Source organism: Elaeis guineensis, chromosome 4 (assembly GCF_000442705.2).
Source record: "Elaeis guineensis isolate ETL-2024a chromosome 4, EG11, whole genome shotgun sequence".
Classification (NCBI taxonomy): domain Eukaryota; kingdom Viridiplantae; phylum Streptophyta; class Magnoliopsida; order Arecales; family Arecaceae; genus Elaeis; species Elaeis guineensis.
The window spans coordinates 62,484,304-62,501,332 of NC_025996.2; positions in this window are offsets into that span (position 1 = coordinate 62,484,304).

Sequence of the window (17,029 nt, forward strand, 5' to 3'; positions counted from 1 at the left end):
TCTACTGGATGATATACTTGTAAAAAGCAAATCCTTAATGAACTACATTACCGACCTTGAGGAGACCTTCAGCGCCCTCCGAAAATATAAGATGAAGCTGAACCCAGCCAAGTGCGCTTTTGGAGTAACCTCAGAGAAATTCTTGGGCTTTATGGTATCGGGGCACGGGATCGAAGCAAATCCAGAAAAGATTCATGCCATCCAGAAAATGACCACTCCGAAGTCAATAAAGGAAGTTCAGCGCCTTACTGGGAGAGTAGCAGCTCTGAATCGCTTCGTCTCAAGGTCGGTCGAAGGGTGCCTACCTTTCTTTCAGACTCTCAAGCAGCCGAAGAACTTCTGTTGAACTACTGAATGTCAGCAAGCATTCGAAGAATTGAAGAACTACCTCAGTTCACCTCCACTATTGGCAAAGCTCGAACCCAGAAAGGAGTTGTTCCTATACCTGACGATCTTCCCTGTGGCTCTCGCAATAGTTCTGGTTAAGGAAGAAGCAAAAATTCAACGATCGATTTACTACATAAGTCGAGTATTGAGAGACGTCGAAATTAAGTATACTAAGTTAAAGAAACTAACTTACGCCTTGTTGATTGCAGCTCGAAGGCTCCGACCTTACTTTCAAGGGCACACCATAACACTGCTCACCGACCAGCCGATTAAGGCAGTTCTGCATCGAGTGGATGCTTCCGAAGGATAGCGAAATGGACAGTCGAGCTCACAGAATTTGACATCAACTATCGACCTCGGTCGGTGATAAAAGCTCAAATATTAGCAAACTTCATAGTGGAATGCACTATCCCGGAAGAAGTCGAACTTGAACAAGGTGAAGCTGATAACCCCGGGCTCCAGCCGAACTCCCCTGAGGAAAGAACGGATCTTCCTGATGGTTTTTGAGCCCTCTATGTGGATGGTTCCTCCAACATGTCAGGCACGGGCGCGGGCCTAATCTTGATCAATCTGGAGAAAATTATCGCGAAGCACGCGCTACGCTTCGAATTCTCTGCGATAAAATAATGGAGCAAAATATGAAGCTCTGACTGCAGGACTAGGATCGCCAAAGAATTAGAAGTAAACCGGCTCTAAGTCTACAGTGACTCCCAATTGGTGGTGGGACAAGTCAGCGGAAGCTATGAAGCTCGGGAGGATAGTATGAACAAGTATCTCGAAAAGATAAAAGAGATCATCCCTGCCTTTGGCAGCTTTGGCATTAAGCAGATTCCAAGAGTAGAAAATATCAGGACCGATCTTCTCTCCAAGTTGGCTACACTGGCTCTGACTGAACTACCCAAGGAAGTCTTCTTCAAAGTTCTGAAGTATCCAAGTACGGAAGAATCGCAGCTTGTAATGAAGATCTGCCATGAACCCAGCTGGATTGACCCACTGGTTGCATACCTCAAAGACGGGGTTCTTCCTCATAATGCAAAAGAAGCTCGAAAGCTTAGGAACCAGGCCTCCCAATATATCCTTTATGAAGGCAAGCCGTACAAGAGGTCATACTCTTTGCCCCTCCTGAAATATCTCCGACCTTTTGAAACCGACTTTGCCTTGTGGGAGGTACATGAAGGAGTCTGCGGAAGTCACCTGGGGGCCAGATCTTTATCCCATAAACTGCTCCAACAAGGTTATTACTAGCCTACAATATACCACGACTCCATCGAATATGTCAAAAAGTGTGATCGGTGTCAGAGATATGCGAATATCCAAAGATAGCCCGCCTCTGAACTTACACCCTTGAGTGCCCCATGGCCATTTGCACAATGGGGGATGGATATCCTTGGACCTTTTCCCATGGCATCCGGGCAGCGAAAGTTCCTCCTGATGGCAATTGACTACTTTACCAAATGGGTCGAAGCCGAACCCTTGGCAAAAATCACAGAAGCTAAAGTGCAAGACTTCATCTGGAAGTCAATCGTCTGTAGGTTCGGCTTACCCAGAACTCTCATTATTGATAATGGATGACAATTTGCTGGAGCAAGATTTACTGAATTTTGTGAGGACTTAAACATCTCCCATAACTTCACGTCAGTAGCCCATCCGCAGGCAAATGGTGAAGCCGAGGTGACTAACAGGACTCTGTTGCAAGGAATCAAAGCGAGACTTGAAAAAATAAAGGGAACTTGGGCAGATGAGCTTTATCATGTATTATGGGCATACCGAACTACCCAAAGACTGCCCACAGGGGAGACCCCCTTTGCCTTAGCCTTCGAAATAGAAGACGTGATCCCGATCGAACTCAAGCTTCCATCGACGCGAGTCGTGGCATTCGACGAGCAGTGCAACTCACAGGATTTCAAGGCCAACCTTGACTTATTAGAAGAAAAGCAGGAGACAGCTCAAGTTCGGATGGTAGCCTACAAGCAGAAAGCAATCCGCTACTACAACTCTCGGGTCAAGAGCAAAGCCTTCAGAGTGGGAGACTTAGTACTTTGGCGAGCCGCTGTTTCACAATCTCAGAACCAAAAAAATTTGCCCCTAACTGGGAAGGTCTGTATGAAGTCAGGGAGGTAGTCCGGCCTGGAACATACTATCTAAAAGAGCTCAGAGGAGCAGACCTTCCACGATCATGGAATTCGAAAAATTTACGAATGTATTATCGATAACTTTGCCTTAAATAAAAATTTTAAATTCGCATATCTTTTCTTTTGGCATGAGCTTATAATGACAGGGAGTTGCTCCTTCAGACAATCGAAATTAAGTGTGTCAGGAACAAGAGGAGAACCTCGTCCCGACATAAACGAAGGCTCGATTATTTAGAGATCGGATAGGGAGAGAGGCCCTTGCAACGGCCCTTATGCACCCCCACAGCCATGTTAGGAACAGGAGGAGAACCTCGTCCTAACATGAGCAAGATCGAAGACCCGATTATTTAGAGATCGGATGAGAGGAGAGGCCCTTGCAATGGCCCTTATGCGCCCCCACAGCCATATTAGGAACAGAAGGAGAACCTCGTCCTAACATGAGCAAGGTCGAAGGCTCGGTTATTTAGAGATCGGATAGGGAGAGAGGCCCTTGCAATGGCCCTTATGCGCCCCCACAGTCATGTTAGGAACAGGAGGAGAATCTCGTCCTAACATGAGCAAGGTCGAAGGCCCGATTATTTAGAGATCGGATGGGGGGAGAGGCCCTTGCAACGACTCTTATGTGCCCCCACAGTCCTATTAGGAACAGGAGAAAAATCTCATCCTAACATGAACTGAAATTGATTGTGTTGGGAACAGGAGGAGAACCTCATCCTGACACAAACGAAGATCTGATCATTTAAGATCGGATGAGAAAAAGAGCTCCCTCAGCGGCTCCTCTACACCCCTACAATCCTGTTAGGAGTAGAGGGAAAACCCTCACCCAAACATAAAGAAAGGAAGAGAGAAAAAGGAAAAGCGATGAGCTACATCAGAGATAAGGAAAAAATAAACTACATCTAAGACACAAGGGACCTCATCTCAACGAGAAAGAAAACTCTTATCAAAAATCCTCAATCTCTAAGGAGGAACCCTACGCTAGCAGGAGAAAATAGACTTCTTCAAAGTAACGAGAAGTTCGGACCCTAAGCTCGAACACCGGGAGAAAGCATCAAACTCGAATGGCTTCGAAAAGACCTTCGGTTATGAACAAAAAGGATGAATCAACACGGTGATGATCAGAAATCTTCAAACAACATCGACATCGAACAAGACAAAAGACAAGAGAAGCTTGGTAAACAACAACTCAGAGCAAGAGTATACAAGGTAATGAGAAAATTTTCTTTTATTTCATTAGTAAAGAATGCATTACAAAAGCCTTTAAAGGCCAAAAAAAAAAAAGAAACAACCAGAAAAGAAAAGAATACATGGAACAAAAGGTGAAAAAGCTCTAAGGAAGCTCGGCTTCTTCTGACTTGAACTCTCGGTTCCAGCCATTGTCAGGGATTGCTTTAAGTTCTCAACTTTTTCTTCCAGTTTCTTTTTTCTTAACAGCATCTCCCGATACATTTGGTGAAACCGCCGGCTTTCGCCCTCCGATTTTCGAAGCCTCTTCTTCAGAACTTCGAACTCCACCTCGGCATCCTTGACTGCCTGCTGCTCATAGACCAGCTGAATTTTTAGCCACTGCAGTTCGGCCTTCTCCTGCCCAAGGGCCACGGATAGTTCTTTCATGGTCCCCCTCAAGGAGTGGAGCTCGTCGGAGCCTTGAACCGAAACGGCCTGAACTCTCTCGGACAACTGCTTCTGAAGGTGAGCAACCTCGTCGGTCGCCGTCTTGAGCCTTCTTCTGTAGTCGTCTACTTGCCCGCACCAGCCGACTCGGTAGGCATTGTAATTCACCTCGGCATCTTGTAGCTGCTTCTAGAGATCGAAGAATTTCTTCGATCAGTCCCGATCGTGGTCGGCCTGAGTTGTAAGCCAGGACGAGCTCCCTTCCAATTGACTGATCTTCTCCCGTGCGGCCGCCAACTCGACCTCGAGGGAGCTGACCTTGGAAGCCTGAGTCCAAGATCGATCACTGGTGCATTTCTTGAGTTCCTCAAGCTCCTTCACGAAGTCGGCCTTCTTCCGGGTGTAGTCCATGAAGCCCTTTTTGTGGAGGTCCCGAAGGCGAGTAACCTCTGCGGTGGCTTTCGAATGGCTCTTCCTCAGCCTGTGAAGTTTGTCATCTATCTTCTTTGATTTCTTTATTAGGTGACAAACTTTCCTTCTCAGATCCTGAATCATGGACTTCAGAGGAATCCCCTGCAGTAGGGAAAGAGCTTCGACAGGGCACTGTTGTCGGGAAATAAGAGCGTCACAACGCAAATCATTGCAAAAAAGAAAAAAAGAGAGAAAGGAGCTCTCTATAAAAAAAAATCGATTTCATTGATTGAATAATTCTTAAGTACAAGAGAAAGAGAAAAAGTTGCAACAAAGAAAAAGTACAAAATTAGAGGTTTTGGACCTCTGGAGTAGAAGTGGAGGAGCTCGGCACCCCTGGAAGGTCGGTCGCAGCAGTCGCGACAGTCGAAGAGGTTCCGACTGGAGGGAGACTGATAGCAGCTTCGAAAGGTTCAGCTTCATTGTCAGACGCTTCATCCAGGAAGCCGAGGTCGAGTCTGGAAACTTCCCGACCACCTTCTCTTGGCAAAGCTCGAAGCCTTTGATGAAGGCGGCCTAGCCAAACTGGATGTTCAGATCCCTCATCTCGAAGGAGTTCTTGAACTCCTCCATTGCTTGGGCCCGTGCCTCCGAGACTAGGGTCAGGATCTGCTCCTTCAGCTTAGAGACCTCGGCCTCTGCCTTCTTTCTTTCCTCCTCCAGGACGGCCTTCAGATCTGCCGAGGTTTGTTCCTTCTTCTGCAGTGCCTCTTGGAGACTCGCGACTTCGGCGACCTTCTCCTTGAGACGGGCAGCTTCAGCCTGGCGGCCTTCCTTTGCTTAGGCTGCTTTCTTTTTTGCATTGTTCATCACCTCAATGTTGACGATGAGTTGGTGTCCAATCTGCAAGAGCGGCCAGGAAGTCAATATGAAAGCTAAGGAATGAACCAAGTGAAGAAGTGAATGAAAGAAAAAGTAGATCGGCCTACCTCAAGAAAGGATCCCAGAGAGTCCCAAACCCACTGTTCGGGATCAGCATCGACGATCCTATGGACGACCTCGGGCAATACGCACCCATCGACCGACCTTTTCATTAAATCCCTATTATTGAAGGGATTCTCTCTCGGATCCTCTTCGAAGTCATCGGCCCCCTCGATGGTAGCCCTGCTGCTGCGGATCTTGCGGGCCACTATCTTCTTCCTTCTCCTCCTTTCGGCCCCTGGTGCCTCCTTGGGGCGAGACTCTGGAGCGGGAACCTCAACCGGAGGGCTTCTTGAAGAAGCTCGGGGGACTGCGGGCTCGACATCAGAGGGGGCAACGACAGCAATGGCCGCCTGGGCAAGCACGGTCGAGCTTGTCCCCTCCACCTTCGCCTTCTTGGCCAACCTAGAAGTTGCGGCACCTTTCCTCTTGTGGGCCTTGAGACCCTTGGCTAGCATCCGAGCTGCGTTTGCATCTATATCTGCAATGAAAGAAGATCGGCATGACTTAGAAACAGAATAAGAGAAAGAGGAAGCAGCGAATGACAAAAAAAAAATACCGACAGGGTTGAGAGGGCTCAGGCCGACGTTAAATAAGAGTTGCTCCTTCAGAAGGTCAGAGAGGAGAGGAGCTGGATAAGCCTTAAGTTTATTGGAGGCTTTAAGGTCATCCCTTCTCAGGCTAGAAGCCCGACGGATGGAGTCCCTCAAGGAGCCCCAAGGGAGCAACCCCAGCATCAGGGTCGGGCATCAGACGTAGAAGTACCTCTCCTTCCAGTTGTGGATAGAAGATGGGGCACCTTTCAGCAATCCCTTTCTACCGAACTGAGAGGAGAAGTACCATCAGTCCTTTGTCGAAGGATGATGCTTGAAGGTATAGAAATTCCTAAATAAGGAAAGAGTTGACCGGACTTCAGCTAAATGACAGAGGAAAAGAAATCCTATCAGAAACCTAAAGGAGTTCGGTGCTACAGAAACTAGAAAAATATTTAAAAAGCGAAAAAGAGCAACAACAAAAGGTGGAAGTGGAAGTCAAAGTCCGACACGAAAAGCTTCCTGGTACAAGTAGAAGCGGCCAGTGGGAGGGGCGCTAGCCTAGTCAGTTGGCCCGAGAAGCTCAAGCTCGTACTCCAGAGGAACTCCGTACTGAATCTTAATCAGCGAGAGTTCATCCGAAGTCAGAGGACTGGGAATGGTGTCTGGTACAAAGATCGGATGAGGTCTATCTACAGAACTAGGATTTTGGAGGGCTGAAACGAACGAACTTCTAGAACTGCTAGAGGAGAAAGTGTTGGAGGATATTTTGAATCAAGTGAAAACTCTAAAAAATTTTGAAAAAATTGAAAAAAATAAGAAACAAGGCACTCGCGGAGAAACCGAACGGGCGGAATGCGAAGAAGAAAAAATAGAAAAATAGCAAGAAAAAGAAGGGTTCTGAAACTAACCTAGGCTATTCTGAGAGATGCAGAAGGGCAGCAAAGGCGATTGAGGACGACCTGAAGGGCGCCTAAGGTCGAGAGGGATGCTGGAGGAGGATGAAGCTCTTGGGGAAGAAGAGGGGACCGAAGAAAAATCTCAGATAAAGTGAAACCCCTGAAGGAGGGAGATGGGTTTAAATAGACAGCAGGATCTGACGCAATAATGATTGCAGATCTCCTTTGGCCGATCTACAACCACCGTGTGTCCCACTCATCATGGCAGACGGCTGATGATTGACAGAATCATTATTATATCGTACCTAGAGCAACGCTCCAGTGAGAATTCTGAAAAAATCTTTTCGGATCATCTCGATTTGAAAAGACTCCAGCACCAGCGCACCAAACATCAAAATATCTGAAAATAATCGAGTACGAAAATCCAGGAGAGCAACTTCGGTTGTGAAAATTTTTCTGTACTTCCTTCATTCGAAACTCGAACTCGAAAGTAAGGAGATTGGTGTTGGATATAAAATAACCTCAGCTGAAGTTCGTAAGAGGCCAACCCTCTCAGGACTCTTCCAGCTCCCGACCTTGTGCGGCATCTTTCTGATCTCCTCCGATTGTCCAAGCTTCCACAGTACCATCCAGACTTCTCCAGCAGTCGACCTTCCATAGTGTCCTCTAGATTTCTCCAACAAACGAACTCCTATCATGCCATCCGGACTTCTCCAATAATGAGCTCCTTCATTCATCTATCGGACCGCTTCAAATGCTCTTTGGGCTTCACTATCAGTCGATTTTCTACAGTGATCAACTACTCTCCAAATCTCTTCCAGACTTCCTCCTGTCACGATCGACTATACTCCCAACTTCTTTCGAACTTCATCAATATCCGAGCTTCTCCAGCAGCAGGACTTCTACAGTAGCCAGATTCCGTCCAAGTTTCTACGATGGTCGACCACCTTTCGAATTTCATCTGAGCTCCTGCAAGAATCGGACTCCGTCCGAACTTCTACAATAGATGGGCTCCAGTAGCTGAATTTCTACTCCAAACTCCTATTGCAAGCAGACTTCATCCGAGCTTCTACGATAAGCGGTCTCCATCCGAACTTCTAGGGCAACCGGTCTCCATCCGAGCTTCTACGATAAGCAGTCTCCATCCGGATTTCTATGGCAACCGATCTCCATTCGAGCTTCTACAGTAAGCGGCCTTCTTCCGGACTCCTACAAGAACCGGACTCCGTCCGAACTTCTACAGCGGTTGGATTCCGAACAAACTTCTATAATGGACGGACTCCAGTAGTCAGATTTCTACAGTGACCGACTGTCTTCGGTGTCTTCCGTACCTCTCCAGCCACCAACCTTCAACAGCGCCAGCCGACCTTCCACAATGTCCTCCAGACTCTTCCAGCGGATGACTTTCGTCTGCAGCATCGACGCCAAAGATACCCAACAACAGTTAACCCGTCAACAACCTCGAAAACATCCGAGCTTCTCTTAGATTGCTGAGACAGAGAGCTATTCTGCTCCACCAGACGTCCCAACCGAGCTTCAGCCGTCCGGCCCGAACTTTCCGACAAGTTACGATAACGGACACCACTCCACTCTCGATAACAAACTCCACGTGGCCCCATCACTCTCTGGCAAGTCGCGACAATGGACACCACTACTCTCTGCAACAAACTCCACGTGGCCCCACCACTCTCTGGCAAGTCGCGACAATAGACACCACTACTCTCCGTAACAAACTCCATATAGTCCTGAACGGCCCACTATCGGGCAGTTACGGACGTCGCTATCAATCGGTTATGCTCTCCTGTCTATAAAAAAGACCCCTCAGATACATTCTCCTCTAAGCTCTAAACGCTATCTCGAAACTCTGCTAAAATCCTATTCGAGTACTCCATTTTTGTTGAGGCAGAGTACTGACTTGAGCGTCGGAGGGTCTTACCGGAGCACCTCCAACTCTGGTTTAGACTTTCCTTGCAAGTCCCGACGGCGGCCGCGATCCCCTCGACTCCAGCTTCTCCAGCATCGGTGGAATTCTGCACCAACAGACATCTACTGTTACAAAGTAATGTCGTTCAGTTTAAAGAATACCGGAGCTACTTATCAATGGCTAGTCAACAAACTATTCAAGGTATAAATCGGATAAAATATGAAAGTCTACATTGATGATATGCTGGTGAAATGCCCTCAAACTTCTGATCATGTTTGGAATTTGGAAGAAGCCTTCAGCATACTTCGACGACATCAGATGAAATTAAATCAGACTAAGTGTATATTCGAAGTAACTTCTAAAAATTTTTTTGGATTTCTTATGTTACAACGAGGAATTGAAGCCAATTTCGAGAAAATATGAAGTATCCAAGCTCCAAAAAAGAGATACAACAACATAATGGAAGAATCACCATACTTAGTCGATTCATCTCAAGATCAACAGAAAGATGTTTGCTCTTCTTCAAGACCTTGAGACAAGCCAAAAACTTCTCATAGTAAGATGAGTGCCGACAATCTTTGAAGATCTAAAAAGATATTTGGCATCTCCACTATTGCTTACAAAATCAAAGATCAGATAAATTTTGTATCTCTATTTGGTGACTTCGACAGAAGCAGTTAGTTTGGTACTCATTCAAGAGGATGAAAATCAAATTCAACGATCAATTTACTACATCAGTAAAATGCTTCATAATGCTAAAATAAGATATTCAAGAGCAGAGAAGATGATCTACGCTCTAATCATATCATCACAGCGACTTTGTCTATACTTTCAAGCATATCCTATAGTCATCTTGATAGATCAGCCATTGAAGGTAATTTTATACCGACCTGATACTTTAAGTCGAATGACAAAGTGGATCATAAAATTCAATGAGTTCGATATTCAATATCGCCTATGATCGTCAATGAAGGTGCAAGTTTTGATCAATTTTGTTGTCGAGTGTACTATATTTGACAATAACTCTGAGGATGAATCCAACGATAAATTAAAGCAAGTTGAAACTCCTGAGGCCGACTTAACATCAATGTAGATGCTACATATTGATGGAGTATCCAATGCATAAGACAGTGGAGTTAGTCTCATCCTCACCAATTTCGAAGGGATTGTAACCAAATATGCTCTTCGGTTTAATTTTAAAGCTTCAAATAATCAAGCCGAGTATGAAGCTCTCCTAGCCATTTTGAAAATTATCAAAGAGCTTGACATTGACAACTTGAAGATCTTCACTATCTCACAGTTGATTACTGGATAGGTTTAGGATGAGTTTGAAGCTCGAGACCCCATTATGATGAAGTACATTCAGAAAGTGAAAGATCTTACATCGACTCTGAAATATTTTAAGATCTCTCACATTTCAAGAACGAAGAATGCCTGAGCTGACGTACTTTTTTGACTCGCAACCACTTTATTCAACTCACTGAGTCGGACATTCATTAAATATCTTGAACAATCGAGTATTGATAAAGTTGAAGAAGTGTTACAAATTAATGATGAGTCATGCTGGATAGACCTGATCATCCAGTATTTGACTGATGTAATTCTAGCTGCAGATCTCTCAGAAGCCAAACGACTACGATAGATAGCCTCGTAATATATTTTAATGAATGGACAACTTTATAAAAGATCATTCTCTCTTTCCTTACTGAAGTGTTTAAGATTAGCAGATGCCGACTATGCACTCTGAGAAGTTCATGAAGAAATTTATAAAAATCACTTGGAGGGCAAATCTTTAGCTTATAAAGTTTTACGATAAGAATATTATTAGCCCACTATGAAGAAAAATACAGCTGAACTTATCCGAAGATGTAAACCATGTCAGAAATATGTTAATATACAACATCTATCGGCCAGCCAGCTGACATCAATCGTTGTTGCACCATGGCCTTTTGCATAATGAAAAATTGACATACTTGATCCTTTTCCTCCGACATCCAGTCAGAGAAAATTTATAGTAGTTGCCATCAATTACTTTATCAAATAGGTAGAAGCTGAATCTTTGGCATAAATCACTAAAACTAAGATGGAAGACTTCATTCAGAAGTCAATCATATATAGATTCGATCTACCACACACTATTATCATCGATAATGGTCAACAATTCGACAATCAAAATTTTAAAAAATTTTATATAAAATTTTATATTACGCACAAGCTCACATCAGTCGGCCATTCACAATCTAATGATGAAGTAGAAGTAACAAATCGAACAATCCTACATAGTCTTAAGATCAGACTAAATGAAGCTAAGGACCTTTAGGTAGAAGAATTATATCCGATCTTATGGGCATATCGAACAACTCCTTATATACCGACAGGAGAGTTGCCATTTAACCTAGCCTATGGGATGGAGGTGATGATTCCACTTGAGATCGGATTACCATCAGCAAGAGTGAAACAGTATAATGAGCCGAGCAATTCTGAATGTCGGAGAGCTGACCTAAACTTACTTTCGAAAATCCGACAGTAAGTTCAAGTTCGAATGGCAGTATATTGGCAAAGAATAGCTTGGTATTACAATACAAAAGTTAAACCGAAGGTCTTTCGTCCAGGAGATCTGATCCTAAGAAAAGCAGAAGTTTCAAAGCCTCTGGATCAAGAAAACTTATCTCCAAACTGGGAAGGACCCTATAAAATAACCGAAATATTTTGATCGGATCCATATCGGTTAGAAACTCTTGAAAGAAATATTCTTCAGACTTGAAATACTGATAATTTGAAGATATACTATTAATAAAGTTGTTCACATGTACAATGTTCAAAATAGAATATTGAAATTCAGAATTGTGAAAGCTTCAATCAACTACATCTACAAACTTACATTAGATCGATAAATAATCGATCAAATTTTATTGACTACATCTCGATTTTCATTATAAAAACTGACTTAAGTCGAACGACAACATCAAGTTAACATATAATCGATCGACTTATACCGACTATATCTCGATTTTTTACTGTAAAATTCGATTTAAGTCGAATGACTACTCATGCTGACTTAGCATTAGCTAAGCGGAACATTATGCTGACTCCATCCTGATCGAATAGAAAATACACCGATTTGACTACGGTCAGTCGAAGGATATTCAGCTTACCACGATCTATCAAATATCTAGAAAATATATACACTAAGTCGGCTGACACCCGACTAGTGGACAAACTCTACTATGACTAATGGTCGACATTCAGTTCACTGATGGATGATCGAAAATCCAACTATTATTCAATGATATTAAAAGTACAAATTTAAAAAAAGATTTCATACTTAGATTTTTTTTTCATTTATTGAAGAAAAGATTACAAAATTGGATCCAAGGTATGAGTACAAAATCCGATTACAAAAAGAAGAAAGGAAAAGTGTTACACCGGTCACCAGTTGGCTTCTTCATCACCTTGCTCCAGTACGACTTCGGTGGTTGGAGCTATTTCGATGATTGGAGTAGATTCTAGTGCAGTCAGTGCGTCTTCTTCAGTCGGTGTGGTGGTCTCCTCAGCAACCTCTTCTCCTAAACTAGGGAAGACCATGCTGCTCAGATTCAAGTCTAGATACAACCTCCCGACTGCAACTCTATCGTCCTCGTATCTGACGCAGTAAGAGGTGAATCTGCCATCGAAAATTTCATCCTTGAATTCTTGCAAATCTTTGAAATTCTCGATGGCCAAACTCAGAGCGCCTCTCGCCGACTCAGCTTCTTCTTTCATGGAGGCTGACTCTACATCGACCAGTGCCAGCCTCTCCATGGTGGCTTGATGCCTTTCGCATTCTGCTTCGAGCTCCTTGATGCATCTGTCTCTCTCTTCGGAGTCTACTGATGGAATGCTTCTTGCTCTTGATTCGGGATTCAAGAGATGTGATGCTCTAATGAGCCGACTCAAGTTCGACTTTGGAGGACTGTAGGTCGACCATCATACGGGAGATCTTTTCTTGGACTATTTTCTTCCGTTCAGTTGCCACTTGAAGTTGTTCAATGACATTAGCTTTTTCGACGTTGGCGGCTGCCACTCTATCTATCCATGCCTTGCAAAGCTCGACGATTTTTCGATATCTGCTCTCTAGAGTGTACATATCGTGTGCCCACTGAAAGAAAATCATAAGTTAAGTCAGATCAAAAATAAAAAGAAAAATTTTGTTTCATTGACTCACCCCAAGCATCATCAGGTAAAATGAAGAAAATATTTCAGACACTGTCCGAATTTTTCTGCTCTCCCTATTAGAGGGGAGAAGAGCTGCTTCGATGAGCCGTTTGGCCAAGGCTGGATTGGCCAAAGCCAACTCATCAACAAGGATTTGGATGTCGAAGAGGGTGGGGAGGCCTGTAGATGGCCCATCATTGACAGAAGTACCCGACACTTTTCTCCGATCCCCAGTCGGCGGTCGTGCGCTTGAGACTGCCACAAAATCGATGCTTAACTGCGCCCGAGACCACTCCATTGGAGGAACAGCTGCCACAGCAGTAGATTATTCTGGTTCAGCTACGACTTCTGATTCGGCACAAACCCCCACAGATAGAGCCACTGATGGTTCTGCCGTGGCATCTTCGTCTCTTGCTATCCCGACTTCAGCTGACGGCACTTCAATCGAAGGAAGTGTTGTCAGAGCTGACAATGCTATAACCGGCTCGGGAGTTGCCACCGACGGAACGTCGGGTTCCCTTGCCGGTATCGACTGGGAATCGATCTGACTTTTTCTCGATGGTCGAAAGGATCCAATGTCAGTCACTGCCTTTTTCTTAGCAGCATGTAGGTGGATATCAGTAGTCGAAACTCATGCTTTCATCCATATGGCTACAATCAAAAGACAAAGTTCCGTATAAAATTCAGAAACAAATAAAAAAAAATGATGTGACCGACTATGCTATACCTAAAGAAGTTATCAAACTCAGTCTGACATCATAGAGAGCCTACTCTGTCATCAGCTCTCATTGCAGTAGAACTTTTATATCTTTAAGTCAGAGGGAGTCTTTCCGATCGATGGTATCAATCCGACTATGCTTGTTGGGACTGGTTCTTAGATCACCCCAGCGTGAAGGAAAGTCCCAAAGAGACGAAGAAGAAACGAAAAAAAATTGGTTCTTCCATCCATGAATGGATGATGGAAGACTGGAGATGAAAGAAAGACCCTTCCTCGGATTGAAAAATCATCAATCCTTGACCTTGGGATGAGGACGAAGAATAAAAAAAATCTGAAAAAGAGAAGGACAAGGATTGGTCGGGATAAGATGACACAATAAGGCGAAGCTGATAATCAGCCGGATGGAGTTCGGAGCCAGCTGGACGGGACAAAGTTGATAATAATCAAGAAGATTTCGGACAACTCCGGAATCGAAAATCGAAGACCGATCCGAAGGTCTTCGACATAGAATGCAACCTGGCCCGAAGAAGGAGAATTCACCCGAACATCTGGATCAGGAGCAAAAAGCTGATATTGCTCCAAGATACAATACTATTCTCAGAGCCATTCGATATTTGGCCCGGACAAGGAAGAGACTTCCATTTTCGGATCCGAAGGAGCATCGTCGATCGAATTCTCTGATCGACTATCTCGAGAAGATAAAGCTTTCATTTTCTTACTTGCCATTAGAAATAAAAGAACCTAGAAGAAAAAGAACAAAAACCTAAGAGGGAGGAATGAAAACTCAATCTGAAACTAGGGACGACATGAAGAATAGAGAAACTTTGAAAGCTCCTAACACTGGGGCAGAACCTTCTGTTGTAGAGGAGAATGACGAATGCAAAAGAGAAAGTCTAAATGAAAGTGACTTTATATATATAAGACCCTCAATGGTTCAGATGAAGTCATTCAAATCAGGATTTTCTTAGATGTCGACATATGGCTACATTAAGACTGATCATTAGTCAGACGGTTCGATGCACTACCCTCAAATCACACCACCTCACCACTATCCATGTGAGCAGCATTGAGCCAATGATATCTGGACACATAGTCGAAATTGACTAGTGAAAATTGAATCGTCTGGATTCTCTAGATGTCGGACTATATTCTCTAAGTGATACTCCAATGATGATATTGCAGTTATCGAAACGACAAAATGAATGAAGATCCTTCATATTTGAAAAATCATTAATGTCTGCAGTCAAATCGGAGCTCAAGATAACACGTGGCAACTCCTTTCATCCAACGCAACAGACTACGTGACAACATGCATGTCAGATTACCTTGGACTTAAGAGTGGAGGCCAACTGTTGAGGCAATCCACCGACTCTTCGATTCCGACTTTCGATCGGCTTGAGAAGCATAACCTGCTGACTAACAATCAGTTAGCCGACTGACAGTCGACTATCCAAAATCTGATAGACTCTAACTATGATGACTCGATCGATTTCATATCAATGACCGTCGGTATATCAGAGTTACCGACCGATGGTCATTCGGATTTCCACAACTACCGACATATGATCGACGTACTGTGATTACCGACATATAGTCAGTTTATCTGAAACTGCTAGCGCAGAAAGCATATAATGGTCAGAACATGACCAATGACGGGTATAACCACCTATCCCATGATCATATAATATCAGAATGAGTGGGATCTACGTGTCTAACCGTTACAGATGGTTATCAACTACTAGTCTATAAAAGGAGGTAAATGAACAGTATTTGGTAAGGATAATTCTGGCTGATACTTTGTCACTTTAAATTCTTATCTGTTGTTCACTACTCCCCACTGACTTAAGCATCGGAAGGTCCTGTCGGATATAATTTCGATCAGTGTGGATTTCATTTTGCAGGTGCTCTACCAACGATGGCGCAACAGGAGATAGGCCGCAACATTGTTAAATATTTTATTTTTAGAAATTCATAGATGCATGTGCATATTCTATATTGGTATAGTAATTTCAATTTACCAAAGGAAGGTAGAGAGTCTGAACTCATGATGATATTTAGATTGGTTAGGCTTGACTAGCTTCCGAATGAGGTAATAAGACAGAGAACCTGGCCTCTTCACAGTAGGCTTGCCCAATTATTTTCCAGCAAATTCAATGCAACTTCTACTATTAAAACTTTCGCTTCCAGGTGCAATGGCGGCCCATCATGTGCCACATTGTTTAACCCATTAGGAGAATGCTTTCATTTCTTCTTTTGCTTTCTGAAAAAGAATAGAGCGTACAGTAGTACAATATGTAATATGGTGGTGCGTATCTAGTACCTTGAGCCCTCTTTATAGACGAAGAACTCCTATTCTATCATGGTTGGACTCTAAAAGCCCGACTCGAGTGGAGAGCTACCTCTCGATTTTTTTTATCTGGATCCACGTAGGATTAATCCAAATCCAATTGAAATAGATCTCTAGATACCACGTGCAAGCCTATAGTTGGGTGATCAGATTTGGGCCCATCATATAGTTTGATTGGTAATGATTGACTGGCCTAGCTTCAGGTCAAACATGCGCATTGGTTGGCCAGTTGATTCCATCAAGTTTCCCACATAAAATAATATAGCCGTTGAATGAAGGGATTCTTCGGTCAGCCATACCACGTTTGAAAACAACTTAAACTTGTTTTAAGAATGATGAAAATGGTTTGGTCTTGTCCATAGAAAAATAGCTGAAAAATGTCATCGTCCTGCATGTTGCTTAGTTTTTATATCGCAGTAAATTATAAATTTGCACCTTTCCCCTGTATTGCTGCTACTCTTTGAAATATGAAGCCTAAAAGGTCACCATGCAACGCATATATATTCGAAAAAGGTTAATATGCATTCCTTACAAAATAAAAAATAAATCTAGTATTTTTTTTTTTTCAATCTCTTATAGGTTATGTGAATTGTAGCTGATGAAACACTTGTTTCCTATAAATATAGAATGAAGAAATGCACACTTGTTTCCTACAAATACAGAATGAAAAAATACACATTTTCTTCTAAGAATTTATCCAATGGATAAGTCCAGCTCAATCTTTATATATAAAATCCAAAAAAAAAATAACCAAGATAGTAGAGAGATCAAGAAAATCACCACTAACCCTTTTTTTTTTTTTACTCTTCTTTTGATAAAAGAGGCCTATATACACATGTAATAATCTAATTGTTTTGTGCATACATATGAGCATAATCACATTAAAGAC